This window comes from Taudactylus pleione, unplaced genomic scaffold (genome assembly GCF_031769625.1).
Source record: "Taudactylus pleione unplaced genomic scaffold, aTauple2 ptg000587l, whole genome shotgun sequence".
In the NCBI taxonomy this organism is placed as follows: Eukaryota; Metazoa; Chordata; class Amphibia; order Anura; family Myobatrachidae; genus Taudactylus; species Taudactylus pleione.
Genome location: NW_028284989.1, coordinates 1,064,812 through 1,078,401, shown reverse-complemented (window position 1 = coordinate 1,078,401; position 13,590 = coordinate 1,064,812). Strand labels below are relative to the sequence as shown.

General features: G+C 44.9%; 1 long non-coding RNA gene across 6 annotated transcripts in view; it reads right to left on the bottom strand.

Moving 5' to 3' along the window:
- Positions 1–5,579: 5,579 nt before the first annotated feature.
- Positions 5,580–13,590, bottom strand: part of LOC148481241 (uncharacterized) — a 72,741-nt gene continuing 64,730 nt past the window's right edge. For 4 of the 6 annotated variants that reach the window (XR_015871926.1, XR_015871929.1, XR_015871928.1 and 1 more), the window contains 3 exons: positions 8,216–8,301; positions 7,673–7,784; positions 5,580–7,187 (listed from right to left, as the gene is read on the bottom strand). This is a non-coding gene — a long non-coding RNA (uncharacterized LOC148481241). Of the gene's footprint in view, positions 7,188–7,672; positions 7,785–8,195; positions 8,302–13,590 lie in introns of all 6 variants that reach the window. The other 2 variants (XR_015871927.1, XR_015871925.1) reach the window with 2 other exon arrangements.

Below are 13,590 nucleotides of genomic sequence, written 5' to 3'. Positions count from 1 at the left end.
ACCTGTGCACCTGCTGGGTGACCTGGAAAACGTGACCTGTGTGGGGTCCTGAGAACAGAGTTTGAGAACCTCTGCACTAGACAATGTGTTGTCCAATCCGGCCAGAACAGACAACATATCAGGCACATAGTCTAGGGCGTACCCGCTATGTTGCTGACGATGTGCCCTCCCGCAGGTCATCAACAACATCGCCTGTCGGTCTGAGGGTCTCATTCAGACCCGCTCGCGAGCGCAGGACGCTCGCAAGTGGGTCGATGGTACCCAAATGCGCATGACGGAGGGAGCTCAGTCGTGCGCATGCGCGAGACCCGGCAAGCGACGGGGTAGCCGTTGCTCGGGGTCTCGCACCAAAGGGGGTGTGCTGTCGATGGTGAGTGACTGCACGCCCCCTTTGGTGGACGTGTCGGGGGCGTTGCTGCCCAGACGGAGGCGTTCCCATAGTGATATCAGTGGGAGTGATTTTGGCTCTGATAGAGCCAAAATCACTCCAGGGCTTGCGGCAGCGAGACCCTACCGCAGGGTCTCGTCGCAAGCCCGATGGTCGCGATGATCTTGACCATCGCGACCATCATCATGGACGCTCGCTATAGCTGTGGGTGGTAACCCACAGCTATGCGAGCGTCCAAGAGGCCGCTCCAATGTTAGGTAGGAGGGCCCTGATTCAGAGCGAGCGCTCTGGTCAGAGCGTCCGGCTCTGAATCAGGCCCTGAATGTTCGTCAACTGGCAACATAGTTGGCGAGGGCCATGCTGCTGAATGCAACATAGCCGCCGCTGCCTGCATCGGCAAGTGTGTAGGCGCAGAGTCCCTTCACTAAAGAGGCCGCTACACACTAGACATAGTGTGTAGCGTGTACCATCCTTGAAAGAATAACCACAGGGAGACATTGACCTTTAAGAGACTCAGAGCCAAGAATCAAAATCAGGAGCCAGGTATTAAAATCAATGCATGGTCATGATCACAGGGTCGATATGGACGGAGTTTGTCAGCGTATCTCGTAGAAAACATTTGAACCAGAAGAATCAGCCAGAAAATGCAGGGAGAACCTCTAATTGAGATATGTCAGAGACATGGATTGGGAGAAACAATGGGCTAGATTTATTTATTATTCTCAGGTTTTGTCAAAGCTGACGATATTCAGCAGGCTTGGACCGATGGATTTAAAGCAGCAACAGAACTAAATGCTATTTCAGCCTGGTTTACTGCAGCATTAATTTCTGTTGCCGCTTCAAGATTTGTTGGTCAAAGCCATCAATCATCTTTGACAGACTGCGCAAATAGTAAATCTACCCCTATGAATTTGCTGTCGCCTACTGAGTTGTAGAACGTCTCAATCCAAATGCAGAACATAGGTCATCACAGGCATATCCAGAATGGCAGGAGACAAAAGGGGACAAGGCTGATCGTCCATGGTCATCATAATAGGGTAATGGTGAGAGCTTGGTCTGATCATATATATTGCTTGATTCCACCTCTCTTTGCTCAAACTTAATTACTGTATGTGACATAAGGCCTCGTACCACAGACTAATTTAAGTGGGCTTATCTGAACATAACTGAGGGCCTGTCACCAAGTATGAACAACGTGATTTCTCAGCAGATGGCCTCAAAGAGAAGGTATACATCACATAGCACAAAACGGTTTTAAACCATTGCAGATTTATAAAAGTAACAAAAACTCTGAATAAAAAAATAAAAATAAACTAGCCAAAAAATTGCATATTTCACGCAGAAGATACTGGGAGCCAGATCCGCCGTGGATACAGCTTTGTGGTGAGTTTAGTCTTTCAATGGGAAATAGGAAAATCTCCCTTTGAAAAAGTCCTGTCCGGGATCTACAGTATATCTGATTGAGCATATGTTGGATGTGCTGGAAAAACAAGTCCAAGCCATGAAGGTCCCACATCGCAACTTGAAGGATCTGCTGCTAACGTCTTGGTGCCAGATACCACAGGACATACCTTGATGGGGCAGATCTGTTTTGGCTGCATGAGGAGGACCTACACAATGTAAGTTCGCTGCAGACGTCACACTTAATGTGTATAGCGCGCGCAGTGGGAGCTGAGGTGAGCACCCTGCATGTTTGATGTAACGTGCTTGTGTCACAGCAGCGATTATGTCATCATGCGTGATGACCCAATTAAGATAGGATCCAATTTTAGAACATGGATAAATAGATACACACACACACACACACACACACACACACGAATGGGATTTAAATACCGGTGGCTGTTTGCCGGTTCAAATAGACAGCGGATGGGCGACAAGAGTAGATACCGAATATAGGGCAGGTAAGTACCCTAACCCCTCCCTTGTCCCCCCCTAACCTTATCTCCCCCCAGGGGTGCCTAACCCTAAACCCCTCTTGCCGCTCCCTAAACCTAACCCTCCCGGGGGGGTTGCCTAACCCTAATCTCTTCCTCTCCCCCCCCCAAATCTAAATCCGCTAGACTCCCTAATCCAAACCCCCCCCCCCCCACGCGTGGCCAACGCTAAGAGCGCCCCGGAATTAACTTAGTTTGGGCTGGTGTCCTCAGTGTCGGGATTAACATGGGCACGATATATCGTTTGGTAGATTGCAGAATGTGTACGCACTGTATCATTGTCCGGAAGTTCAAGGGAAATTGGGATTACCATTGCATCGTTTGCTGATCGTCTAGTGTGTACCCACCTTTATATTATTTCCTTGTTAGATAAGATTTATTCTATTCATGACTTGTAGCACTGTGAAGGTAAAACAGCACACAATGGTATATACAGAACCTTTGTACATGTGGATGGGTCAGACATTCATCTGGTTATATGTAGTGTAAAGTGAGTGATTATATTCACTCCCACACTGACAGCCCGGGAGACAGTTTGACCCTCAAATGATACTAATTTCCCTCCGTACATGGAGAGCTGTCAGCTGTATATATTGCAGGATCAGTTGCTTCCTCAGCTTTCTGTTCTGCAGTCACTGCTTCCAATTGATTAGTGACAGATGTACATGAATACAACATGCTGCACTTTCTGTACGACTCACAGGTATAGAGGAAGACGCATGTAATGTATGCTAGTCCAATTTCCCAGACCTGAATTAACATGCTATATAACTTTTGTGGAGGATGAATCTCTTGTGGACCCCAGTCCTCCTGTCCCTCTTCATCGCTCTCCTTTACCAATGTCCGTCTTACTGTATATTGTGCAGTCTTCTCCTTTAGGTGCACACTCCTAAATGTTCATCCAAAAAAACTGCATTTTCATGATCTGTAGAAGAAATATACTGACCGACTCTCTCGCCATTTCTGGCAGACTCCCAAATTTAGCGGTGACTCACATCATTTTGGTCCTGCTCCCTATTGCTCAATGCCACAAATAGTGTTGAACAGCGGTGTACGTGATCAGGCGATTTGGAACACCACGCACCCTGCATCTTCCATTAAGAGGTTTCTACCAGGTATAAAATAAAACCACTGTTCCAGCGGCTTTGTACTTTCAAATAAATAGTCCCTGCACTCCTCAAGGACTTCTTTAGGAATCTTTACAAACTTCAAAACGGTGGTCCCATGGTGCAAATGCTGATTCGTGTTATACGGTACCTATTTTGTCCAACTGCACCAATTTATACACGTCTGGGGCCTGGTTCGGTCATTTTCTGTACGTGTCATACACTATGAATGGCTGGCCAGACGGGGATGTAGTCGGCATCCAGGATGCAGATGGTCTACATATCGGCACCAAAATCCATACCCAACCCAGCCAGGGATGTAGCCGGAACCCCAGCATAATTACTGGTGCCGAAATCCCGACAGGTGGGAATCCCGGCACCAGTATCCAGACTGCCGGCATCCCTAGGCAAGTTTCGGGGTGTTAGGTTTAGGGTCCGGGGAGGTTAGGCACTGAGGGGGGGGGGTTAGGCACCGAGGAGCAGGGCCGTAGCTAGGGTAGTGCGGCTGGTGCCATCGCACAGGGCACCACAGGTCAGGGGACGCTGTTTGGGCCTGTCAAATTTCAGTTTATTATCATTCTTGCTTGTAGCTTCCTCTTATTTCATGCCCAGCATCTCCTGGCCTCCCCTATCTCTTCCCTGGCCCTTCCCCATGAAGCCATGGCCCTTTTTTGGGTGCATTATGTCCCTTTGAAAAATAAGGGGGTGCCAATGCTCTTTCTGGCACAGGGCACCAAAAAGTCTAGTTACGGCTCTGCCGAGGAGGGAGGGTTAGGAAAACACTTACCGTTAGTTCCTATGGGTGTCGGGATTCTGGCTGTCAGTATTCTGACCATAGGCATCCCGACAGCCAGGATTTCATACCCAACCCGGCAAGAAGATATGGATCACAATCATATTCAGACATTAGCTTCAAATGGAAATTGACCGCAGCACAAAGCAGACACCCAGCAAAACATAAAGCCGCCCCCAACTATGCCGTGATTGACAGCGTAAACATCGAGTGCCCTTGAAGTTGCGTGTAAGCTAAGGGTAGACCTGACCCTGCCGCAGGACTTGAGATTCCTGCACGCAGAGAGGCGCCCAGATGCGTGTGGCGCCGCTGAGATCAATTTATGCACGCCAATGTAATGGTGAGCGAACGCACAGGCACGCCTGCGTTCAGTCGACCACCCTCGTCACCACCCACAAACGGCACTTCCCATCAATCGACATCGAAGGTCCCTGAGTACTCCGAGAGTAGCCTTACCGACCTCAGCAACCTGTTCGCGCACATGCAATGTGATGCATGCACAGATCGCAAACCGGCTCGCACTGTGCGTTCTCTCACTTGCGTTGCTTGCGGAATCAGGCCCTAAGATGATTAGCCAAGGGTGGGTCCATCTTAAGCCACCATGGCTGACCTGTGTCCCCACCAGCTTCACCAGACAAGCCCAGGCTCCCACCTGGTCCAGTAGACAAGCCCAGGTCCAAATAATCAGTCCCCATCTTTGTGCCCCTACATTTACTGCATATGTAGCAGGCCCTGAACTGTGCTTGGACTATACATATATCATTACACTCTGCACTATAGCGTATTCCTGCTGTGCAGGCTGCTGGTCTGTGCATCTTACTCCAATTTTAAATATACTTTACTGGAACACTGTAACTGCTTGTCTGTACTGTGCTTACTAGTAAACCTGTCACCTTTCAGCACTGGAGAAGGGGTCACTGCTGCCCTGTGCCGCCCACGAATGAACAGTGAAAGTGCAGAGCTGCCCGGATTCTCTGCACATTGATAGGCGCGTGCCAATAGCGACATTTGGATATTCCGAACAGCACGTCTACTAGCCGCAGGGTGCGATTCCAGGACATCGGATTTCTGTTCAAATGGAAGAGGTGATCTGAATACAGCTACAACTAGGTGCATGTCCTAATGGTGCCACAGTATAGTATAGTACAGGACCACCAGAGCTAATTCTAGGCATTTCTGTGCCCAGTGCTGCTACCCCCTGGAGTAAAAGCCTGATTGTTCACAACAGGGACATTTGTAAGATACAATTGTGTTTAATACTACATTAATTTTAAAAAATAAAATAAAAAAATTCTGACACGATAATTCTAAAGTGTTTTAATACCGATTTATTTCTACATAGTGTGGTTCTAAAGTCTTGGTAAAAAAATTTAATCAAACCATAATGCTTTAAAACATTAAGATTTCAGTTATTATGTAATTTACAGTTGGTCAAGGTGAAATGAATACAGTCACCATAAGCGCCATCATTCTTTAGCATTTTTTTCTTAGAGTGCAGCTAACCTTTTCTTCTACTTTTAGCCATTTCAAATCAGCTGAAGGACCAGAAAACGAATAGAAATGAATTAACCTAAAAACAGCAAAATGACATAAAAGCTTGAAGAATGACCATATTTATGCCATAAGAAAAGGAAGGTCCCAAACAGCACCAACTGACGCCCCACCACCACTGCCGGTAGGGAAGGGGGTCCTGAATGGCCAGCACCACAGGGGAAGACAGGAGAAACATGGAGAAGAATAAGGTGAGACAGGAGGAGAGTAGTAAGGAGAGGGAACACTGGAGGTAAGGGGGGGGGGGGAGGACATGGGAGATGGGAGGAACAGGGGGAAGAACAGAAGCAGATGGGAGGAAAGGGGGAAGCACAGGAGAAAACAGGAGGAGCAGGGAGAGATGAGAAGGTGGAGAAAATTAAAAGGAAACAAAAATTTCCACACCATAGCAACCTGGCAAATGACAGGTCAAAATACTAGTAATAAATGTAAGAGTAATTATAAATAAACTATGTGCCCAACAGCTGCTAAATAAAAACAGGTGCTAGAAAAAAAAAAAAACACTGCTGCTTCTACCAGTATAGAAATTGCTGCTAATTTCCTTCACTATAATGAGGACTTTAGAAACACGAAGGAAGTGCAAATTTTCATCCAATTTTCCACTATAATATTTTAATAATGACAATTAAAAAAATGTACACAATTACAATAAAACGACACATATTGCATACATAATAATATACACATAAAACAAAAATAAAAAGGTTCCAACTTATAATTGGTAATTAATGGAAGGATTGCATGTACCAATTAGATAAACAGAAGCGAGATTACAAAAGGAGCAAACCCCATAGAAGTTGAATTCGGAAATAGGTCTCTACATTGGAGGTTCATTGTCCCATGAGCTGTCCATGTATTTAAAAGCAGATGGAACCTTATCAATTTAGTTCAGCTCTATTGTTAACTAGATCAACCAAATCATATAGATTCATTTTAAGACAGAGAAGGCACAAGCCAGCATGGTTAAGTAAACGGACTAATCCGCGTTGCATCCATGGAACTAGCTGCAGTTATTCAACTGTTTCCCAAGTTATACACATGTATGTGACAGCACCGCGCCTTAGCATAATCTCGGTGCATCAGTGCACAAAATTATTTGAACTCAGCATAGACCGGTTTTAGCATTCGTGCACAGAGATCAGTCCGACTACTCAATCAGCCCGAGTTGCCAACTATTCCGTCATCCATAGAAGCGAAAGTTTGGCTACAGAATATATGACGTGTTACAAATCTCCAGATCCATCTTCAAAAGGTATTGTCTCCAACTCTAAATCAGTAACAGTCAATTCAATTAGCCATGAGGGGGACTAGTCGCTGTTGCAAAGGCATGGGAATGCAGCCAATGGCCCTTCATCTCACCCCGTGCGTGGTTCGATCTCACCCCAAACGCACAGATTGTTATGCATGCAGCCCTATAAGGCACAAAAACAACAATCGGCAAAATCTGGATCTACAATAAGCACGACATAACATCACACTTACTTGAATGGACTTGCAGGCAGAGTCTACTTGAATCAACCCCATAGTGTTCAAGTACAGATTACCTTCCTCTTTAATGTAAAATAGATGAATGTGTGTACAGGACCCAGTTCACTAGATTTTACATTTCCATAGACTTCAATCCTTTTAGGATGGCATTAACATTAGCAGCATAAACTGCTTTATAGATCCGATCCCTTACGCGTTTCTCCACCCACTTGTCAGTGGTTACATTTAGATTTATAAAGACTTTGCAGTCCGCTCTCTTTTACACCAAAGTTCCCAATTAAACAATGTAAAGTGCAATTTTCTCTTTAGCTCACAATAAGACACAGTATATTATACTAAATAAAGGGAGATCTGATGTTTCAGTTTTAATTTAAACTATCACCAGGGTGAACATAAAAACAAATCTTACCTTACACAGTAATCACCACTATACAAAAGGATTCTTAATAAGCACATCGCCACAGACCCGGTGACCATCACACTCCTGCGCATGCACCGGATGATGCTGCCTGGCGATCATCCTGTAAACAGACCAGCATTGTGTGTAAAGCTTAGCACAATATAAATACATAACATAGCAGGATCCAATGTATTAGATACATGTCTAATTACCAGCATCGATATATAGAGGGGATCTATACGCAATATAAACTGCGCTCAGACCATTAAAACCACATAACCGTACTATAGTGGGAAATCCTAGGGTAAGCTAGAAACTATTTTTCACTATTGTTTCCTCTATATAACTAAGTGCAAGAAAACTAAAAAGCCAACTTCTCCTATAGTATGTCACATAATGATTATTACCAAAGTCCCTCTTTATGGGCAGCCCTGTCTGCCCTAAAACTGCCCAATGGAGCCACTGTGCCCCCTCATCACTCCATATGCTTTGCTTACCCCTCCCTTGTTTTTTGACCACCACCACCACCCACCAGATAAACAGGAACGTTACATTAGAAGAGGCGAGTGCAAATCTGGATGAAGACCCAATATGGCATCATTAAATAACTTCCACCGTCCTGCACACAATGGTCTTTCCTAAGATAGAACAAAAACAGTATTACATGTATTTCCGGACACACAGCACAAGCCAGGAAATATTTTGAGACTAGAGTCCTCTTCATTATTCTAGTTATTTTCATGTGGAAGAAGAGGATGAAAGGGCACATCTTCAAAAGTCATTTGGTATCCAAGAGGTCTGAGACTTCTTGAACACAAATCCATTTGGTAGCCATGAGAATCATTGCAGGCATTTTGGTTCTTTTTTTATACACAATGTAAAAGTAAAGAAATTAAAAGTTTATGTAAAAAGTAAAAAAAAAATGAAAAAAAAAAAATCACAATAAATAAACTCAAAAATTGCCAATATGCAGGTAAATCCTTAGAGGTAACATTCTCATTTTCCAAATTTAAGATTCTTGGCACCAATTCTTCCGAGTCTTTGGCTTTTCTCTGAAATTATGTTATTAGTACACTCCATGGAGTAGAACAGTATGTTCAAGATGAAATTTTAGAAAATCAAAGAAGTTTGAAAGTTTTCGCTTTATTATTCTGTAGTAGCTGAATAGAAATGCGCTTTCCTGATGCTAATAAACTTCTGCATTTAAAGGTGAATCTGCGGCAAATTAAGACTGCGTTTTAGGGCAAAATGATCAAACCTTCTAAAGAGAACAAGTGGAGACAGCCAGACGCAGGGGGATCGTGGACGGGTCATGGTCAGAGACTGCATCTTAAGGTGCAGTTGCACGGACACAAGTGGCAGTGCCCAGACGGAGAAATTGCACATGCCACAGGGGTTGGTTATGTAATAGCGCCGGATGTCAGCCTGGCAGTTGAAATCCCGATGCCGACAGATGCAGATCCTGACAGGGGAGGTAAGTAGGCTATCCCTAACCCTCTCCCCCCCTCCCTAACCCTCCCTTAGTGGTGCCTAACCATAACCTACCCCCCTAGTTCCTAACCCTAACCTCCCCCCAGGGGTGACTAAACCTAGCCACCCCCCCTCCCTAATCCTAACTGGTTGGAGGGGTGGGGTGCATAATCCTAAACACCCCCCTCCCCCGTGGTGCTAACCCTAACCCCTCTCCGCCTAGCCTAACCCTCCCTGGGGGAGTTGTCTAGCCCTAAGTCCCCCCCGGGAGTCCCTAAACCTAGCCTCCTCCCCCCCCACCTGCGGCTAAGGGCTACATTCGGGATTACGGCATGGGCCTCGGGATTTCAACGCTTATCTTAGTCCCTTGCCAGGATTTCACAGTCGGGAAGTCAACGGTCGGTATTTAAAACCACCGTCTTCCCAACTACATCCCCTGCCACAGGGCTGATGCATTCTCTAATGGTGCAACCGATGGTGCGTCTTAATGCGCACAGTGGCGGTGTAGCGGCAGGTGGCCATCTCTGTATGAATCCCATCGGCTGTGGCATTAGCATAATGATGTAGTCGCGTTGCGGAAAAACATACAGTAGCAGAAATAAATGTAATTTAGGAAAGAGTCACAGTGCATGTACCATCAGGGGCAAATCAAGAGAGAGAGAGAGGAGTCTGCAGCCTCCGTGCGGGCTCCACCCCCCATGCCTCCAGAGAATTTCCTCAGTAGACTCTGGCACAATGCCAGGGTCTGCGGCACATGCACAGATCCCTGTGAAAATAGCGCGTGCGCAATTTTCCCTGCGATTGCGGTAGTGCACATCTCCGGAAACATGTCACCTGCTTCACATGGTATCTTGATGCAGATCTCCAGAGAGGTGAGTATTGTGAATGAGTGCAGGATGTGTGGTGAGGGCCTCCTGGACCCAGGGGCCCATGTGCAAAGCACACCCTGCACCCATTATAGATATGCCCATGTGAACCATTCATGCTCTATTTTATGCCATACTTGCCTACACTGCCAGACTGTCCGGGAGACTGATGAATGCTATTGCTGGGACTCCTGGGAGAGCATCGTCAACCCCCCTGAACCCTGCACACTTCCCAGGGAAAAAGGACAGAAAAAAAAAATGTAGGCATGCTTTATGCAAACAAAGCTCATGGGGGTATATTTACTAATGTGAGAGTTTTTAGAAGTGGAGATGTTGCCCATATCAACCAGATTCTAGCTATTAACTTCTAGAAGGTGCTAGTTAAATGTTAAGTACAATCTGATTGGTTGCTATGGGCAACATCTCCACTTCTAAAAACTCACTTTAGCAAATCTACCCCACAGACTTGACATATGAATATGGCGGTGTCTGACTGCAGCTGTGCAGGCAGGTGTATTGTTTAATGCAATCTAGGCTGATGAATGCACGCTTATGCAAAAAGTGTTTGTGATTATCAATAAATTAGATATATGGGAGGAGATGGCTTTTTTTTTTTTGAAGGTGGGGGATCAATTTAGAGAGTTTCTCTCCCCTTACAGAAGAGGTAGAAACCTCCAGAACCGTAACGAGACTTTTTGGTGCCCTGTGCCAGAAAGAGCATAGTCGCCCCCCACCCTATTATTTTTCAAAAATAGGGAAATAAGAAATGCACCTGAAAAAAGGGGCTATGACCTCATGGGGAAGGGCCAGGGAAGAGATCGGGGAGGCCAGAAGATGCTGGGGATGAAATAAGAGGAAGCTACAAATGAGAATGATAATAGACAGATCCGAACAGCGCCCCCTGTCCTGCGGTGCCCGGTGCCATGGGACTGGTCGCACTACCCTAGTTACGGCCCTGGAAACCTCGCCTCCATCTTCTATATTATTCATGGAACCCTTTTGCACCTTCCAGGCACACTTTAGGCCTGACTGAGCAGTGTTCAGGAAGCTGCGTATATGCAGAACGGGTCTACAATCACGCATGCAGTCTGGCAGCAGACGGTCAGTGGTTGATAGTCTGCTGCCGGTTCAGGGTGGGGAGGGAGCAGCTACGGCCTTAGTTTCTCGAAACGGAGGAGTATCCGCCGTTTGGGGGCTGATGGAGCTTTCTTGGTCTCTATTATTCATCTGCGGCGGCTGGCTTGAGTGACTCCATGGCCATTCAAGAAAAGACGGGGAAAAAAAAAAGAAAAGTACATATAGCGTAATAACATTTATTTGGTCTCTTTAGATGGGCATAGTGATCAGCTACTCTCATATATGGAGCAGTATAGCAACAAAGCCTTAAACCCTGGAAGGATCAGGATCTCCGAAAGGAACATCCGCTCAGGCTGGCTTCCAGCAGTTTGTATGGATCCACGTATTTACAGAATGCTGCCACAGACAGAAAGCCCATTCTTTACAGTATATTCTAATCAGCAGTGTAGTATATATAATATATATATATATATATATATATATCTATTGGAACTGGCATCCATCTTAGTGCTCTCAGTGGTGTCTCCACCCGTGGCCATCTTGCTACTCCTGGCAATTGCTGTCTCCACGGCCATCTTCCTACTCCTTTCTGTCTGCTATTAAATTCTTTGATCCTGGAAGTAGCAATTTGTTTAGTGTTTCCTGTATGGCATAATGGAAACAATATTAGTGTCAACATGTAACATATATTGGGCATATTTAAAAGAGATATCCCCTAATGAATTATTTCTTGCACTAAAGCACTTTTTGTACAGTCCACTAGGGACTTTAATACCGTTTTTTTTGTATATATAAGGGTATATAAAGCACACAAGGCGCTCTATTCCAGTTCCAATAGTTACATTTTTTATATATGTAGCAGATTACCACTGATACATTGTTTCTACTGGTGGAGCTGACACCCATATTTTTGGGGAAGTGCATGATAACTGGCTTTACATCTTGATTTGGTTAAAGTACATATATGTGTGAGATAAGAAACACATAACTGAAATATTATTTAGGAGGGTTTATACCAAGTTGGCGCTATAATCTCACTATACATCTATCTATCTATATATCTATATCTATAATAATTTTACAGTAGTGGTTCAGAGATAATCTTGTTAGAACATGACATTTTTAGTAAATCCTGGACATTTCAACAATTAATAATAAGTGTAAATCACTAATTGCTATGAGATGTTAATGGCACAAATCTAAAACTTGCATGTTTTAATTCACACTTTATGGGGTTTAATCATTATTACTTACATTTATTTGGAGATAATTAGTTTAGAACTCGCATGGAGCTCTCCCTAATTAACGGCGGAATTCATCATTCCTGCTCTCCATAAGTATGTATACCGATAAGCTGCCATTTTTGCGATGACAACATTTCTGAAGAGAGATACATACAATCTAATTTTCATAATTTGATGCATGGGATAATTTCTACATCCCCTATACTAAATTATGGGGAGTGTGGAAATTAATACAGCCGCACTGTAACCAGGAGACATCAGCGATAACCCCTGTGTTACTAGTTTAATGAATGGCTCCCTTATTTAAAAAAAAAAAAAAAAAAAGTTTGTAACCCCTCCCCCCCCCAAAAAAAAACAATTAAAGTTATCGTTTATAGGGGATGAAAGAAATTTATAAACTCAATGCATGGTGTGGACATGTTACAAGTGTCAACATCAGACCAAAAGTGAAGGGGTTGGGTTAGGCTGCGGGAAAGGAGGGTTAAGCACTAAGGGAAAGGGGAAGGTTAGGCACTATGGGAAGGGTAAAGATGCGGAAAGGGGTTAGGGTTAGGCACTAGGGGAAGGGTAAAGATGCGGAAAGGGGTTAGGGTTAGGCACTATGGGAAGGGTAAAGATACGGAAAGGGGTTAGGGTTAGGCACTATGGGAAGGGTAAAGATGCGGAAAGGGGTTAGGGTTAGGCACTAGGGGGAGAGTAAGACTGCAGGAGATGAACGTTAGGCACTAGGGGGATGGTTAGGTTACGGGGGGTGGTTAGGCTGCGGGAGGAGTGGTTAGGGTTAGACACAGGGAGGAGGGTTAGGCTGCGGGTAGGGATGGTTAGGGTAAGGAACTGAGAGGGTTATGCTGCAGTAGGGGTTGGCAGGTACCATGTGGAGATTTAAGATTAACGGTACTTACCACCAGAAGCCATGCAGGATCATCCGGAAATGATCCTGACGACATCCCTGGAGCCGCCACACCAGGTTAGTCACCACTAGACCACCGGGGAGGTTTTATCAACATTCTAATTATGACGACATTTCATAAGTGTTGATATGATGAATGCGGACGTGGCCAATGTCGGCTTACAGTGCCAAGCAGGTCAACGTTACGATCAGGTCATCATCATACCCCATGTATAGAGTTCAGATAAAATATTATCAATATATTTATTTCAGTGTTTAAAATAAACAAATATTCACTTATACAGATTGCAATTTGTAGAAAGGGAGAATACGGTCAATGTCATTAACGCTACAAACAGTTTCCTGCAGCTGCTCATTAGT